Genomic DNA, 4030 nt, shown 5'->3' with positions numbered 1-4030 from the left:
GGGATGGGATGGGTGGGATGCACACAGAGGCAGACATAGACAAGATCTCCCAGCTGCATCACACACATCAGGAATGCTGTGCCTCCTGGATGACACCGTGCCTGTATCACAGTAAATTACATTTAGATTTGACAGGTAGAGCAGCAGGTGGAAGAGATCTGACACAACCCCTCAGACGTACCTGCCACTCACAGCCATAGTTCCCTGCGCTGCTGTTTTGATCACAGAGACAATGGAGGCGATTGTCAAGTGGTAACTGATGCTCAGTGAATGTCAGTTCACTTCTCGTGGTGACAGCCAGCTGAAGAAATCCTCCCAGCACTGAGTATCACTCCCACAAAGACACTGCCTTAGCTGGGCTGAGGCTGCTCCGGCATCTCCCCCTGCACAGACCCAAACAGCAGAGGCTGAGGAAGTGGCACACGCAGGGGGCATGGCTGGTATGAGGCTGCTTTCCAGGTGTGCACAGAACAGCATCCCACCGTGCCCTCCTCCTGAGGCAGGCACCTTCTCTACTGTGGTCCTTGGAGAAACCCTGTGAAAAGAGAATCCTTCTCCTTAACTTCAGCCTTCCATCACAGCATCAATAATTCACTGACAATTATAGTCCCCAAATTACAGGGTTAGCACACCCACATGCTGTGCACCCATTAGAAGCTGATTATTTGGTGAGTCTTACCTCACTGAAAACGCACAAACTTCCCCTCCATGTGCTCGTTGTGGCTTTCAAGGGACTAGGTAACCATATAAGACACACAGGACCAGGTAGCATGGGGTGTGTGTTGCAATGGGAGACAGTTTTCTCTGCACCACTGAAAACCCTGCGGCTGCTCAAGGGCTCCAGTTCCCAGCACGTCCCCACACCGCTGCGCGCCAACAGCGCCAGCTGCTCGTCCTTACCCTGCGTCACCCCAGGCACGTAAGCTGCTTTGCAAGGAGCGGTGAGTGTGATACTGGAACACAGCAGGGTGCAGCAGTGGGGCAGCAGACCCCGAGACCCTCACTGCCCCGAGCAGTGGGGCAGCCACATCCCTCAGATAGCAGCAGGGACCTTCCCGCCGGCCTGTGGCCCTGCCGGGTTAAGGGAGGGACCTGGCCCAGCCTGGGCACATGCAGCCCGCAGGGTGCTGCCGCACTGTCTCGGGCCTGCGTAAAGGTAGACTTTATAAAGACAACCATTTTTTCCCCCAATTTTTGTTTGGGGTATGCAATTCATGTTTGAAATTAAATGGAAAAGAAGCTTCAAGGCTTTACTTCTATTCATTCCCTGCCCTCCCCATGTCCACAGGAAAAAGAATTGAAAACCAGAAAATATTTCATTTTGACGAGTGATTTCAGACATGAAGGTGGTGCCGATCACCTCTACTGCTGGAGAAACCATCTCCCCTGAGCACCGCTGCTAGGAAGCGTCCAGCTGGGCTTGCTCCATCACCCCGACAGCCGGTGCTGTGCGCCGGAGCCAGAGCTGGAGCCACAGCCGTGCTGGGTGGCCGGCAGCCCCGGCCGAGAGGGCGCGATGGGAACGTCCTTGCGTGCGCTGCGCTGCCTCCACCCAGAGCACGGCGAGGGGAAGGCCAGCGCAGCGGTGGAAGCTGCATTTCAAGTAGCTGGATCCGGCGTGGGAGGGGATGTGTGTGGCAAGGAGGTTTCCACACCCAAGGGGACAGAGTCAGAGAATCAGCCATTTTCTTCCTCCCACCCTGACCCTCTTCGTGCGACTTCGGTGTTGCAAGCCCCTGCCCCTCCGAGGAGCCTCTGGTTCCCTGCAGGAGAGCGGTCAGTCCGCAGCCAACCTGTGGAGTCCCCCAGACCCCCGCAAGTCTCTCCATCTCATGCTGGGCCTGATGAAACCTAAGGAGAGGTCTCCTTGAGAGAGAGGGAAAAAAAATTGAGCTGCTTACCTCCAGAGGAGTGTTACAGAGGCTCCAGATCACTTTCTCGACACAGAGAAATCCGCAGCGGTAATTGAGGTATTGTGCCTCCCCAGCCTGTAACACACATGCTCCGACTGCAGTCGTTCCAGCAGAAGCCTTGTCAGTTCAATGCCTCCTTGCCTTAATCCCTGAGATTGCTGAAGGATGCTGCTTTCATCTGATAGCATTTATGGACCCTTATAATGAGCTTTGGCTTGCCGAGATAAATTAAATTGCTCGCCCAGAGGTGCAAACTTCATTAATGCCAGCAGTGAGTCAGATCAGCATTATTCTAGCACAGAATGTAAACAGGCTGGACACATGAAAGGGGGTTTGGCTGGGATTTTTATTTTCTTTCTTTTAACCTTCCTAATTGCTGTTTGTTTGTATCTTCTTGCTGCGTGTGTTCGAACTCTACTGCTTCTCCACCCCTTCATCTTCTAGGGGAAACTGTCAAATAACACACCGTTTGGGACTGAATGATTTAACTGCTGAGTGTTAACAGTTAGCAACACTCTGCAGTTTCGCCTGGCAAGTTCTTAGCTCTTTCACATATTTGACAAGTCCAAAAAGACACTTAAGACTAGATCTGATGAGAAATTAAAGTGTGTCCCATATTTCTGCCCCAGTTTAGAGGCTTACCTGTGGAAATAAGACATTGCAGAGCGAGAGAAGTGGCACAGAAGAGAGACGCACAAAGTTAACAATGCACGCACCATGAAAATACAGAGAAAGTGTCACTGCATAATGTGATGGGCACAAGCTCTGTCTGTGTCCTCAGGGGTGACACTCCTGTGCCGCTCATTAGGTACACGCGTGCATCTTGCAGGGGTCGTGGCCGTAGTACAGGAGATTCCTCACTCGTCACATTCACCTGCTCCATCATGACCAAAATGAGGCCCAGAGCCTGCGACCGGCTGTAGAGGGCCAGACTTCGACGCTCCATGCAGGTACAGGAACAAGATGTCACAGGCTCCAGGTTTCAGGGACCCATATCCTTTGGTAAAGGTTGGTTTCTCCCAGTACACTTCCCTAGTTTCCCAGTACAGTTCCCTAGGTCCTGAGGATGTAATCTAGTTTCTTTGTGCAGGAAATAACACAAATATAACAAAATAAAGTTAATTCATAATAGCAATTAAAGTCCCTGGGAGCATGGATCAGCAAGGGAGGATCTAGCCACTGGGGAAGCGTTTTCAGGAGCAAATGTGTGGGAGCCATCTGTCGCCTCACCACAGGAGGTGATAGTCACAGCATGTCTCTCTCTGCATCCTATTCTGAAAATTTACACCGTGACTGTAGGTTGCCCAACATATTTTGCAAGTGTTGCCTGCCAAAAGGTGCATTGCACCAAATGGGACACAGGGCTCAGCAGCGACAGTGGCTCCGAGCAAAAGGCACTCTCGGCTGCTTTCCCTCCCCAGGGGGAGTCAGATGCAGGTCTTGAGTATTCACTACAGAAAGCTTCCCGCTTCCTCTAAAGGAGGGTCACGGGAATCTGCTGGTAGGCAGCAAAAAACTAATTCCTGTTGAGAAAGAGGGTGAAAAACTTTCAGGAGAAAGAGTAGTGGCCAGGGGAACAGCTTGCTCCAGGTGACACCTATGGCCACCCAGCACCCCTTTACCCGCAGTTTCCAGCACAATCAACTTTCCTCCACGTAAAAGCTGAGCGACAGGCGTACCTATAAGAAGGCCAAAAAACCCTACAGGGCTTACAAAACATGACACAGTGCTGCACAAGCTCCTTTCTCTGGGGAGGGCAGAAAGAAACAAGCATGTGACAGTTACTCATCACATTGCTTAAGGCAAGACTGGGAGGCACAGAGATGCTGCAGCAATACACATCACAGAGCTACAGAATGAGGAATTGACTGACAAGTTTCCTGGCCCGTATAATGCAGGAGTCAGACCAGGGGAGGACACGGGCTATGCTACCGTAATTTCAGGACAGCCTCATCCCCTCTGCTCTAAGGTCTTGCCTGGTATGTGATGTTAAGATGAAGGAGAACCTGAATTCTCGTTTGACCAGCTGAATGTGCTAAGAACGCACCTTCAGCCCCGCTTGCACTTGGCCCCTGCCCCAGGGGTGCATCCCAAGACATGGGACCTGCGTGGCCCAT

This window comes from Phalacrocorax carbo, chromosome 25 (assembly GCF_963921805.1).
Source record: "Phalacrocorax carbo chromosome 25, bPhaCar2.1, whole genome shotgun sequence".
Taxonomy (NCBI): domain Eukaryota; kingdom Metazoa; phylum Chordata; class Aves; order Suliformes; family Phalacrocoracidae; genus Phalacrocorax; species Phalacrocorax carbo.
Note: the sequence above shows the minus strand (reverse complement) of the source record.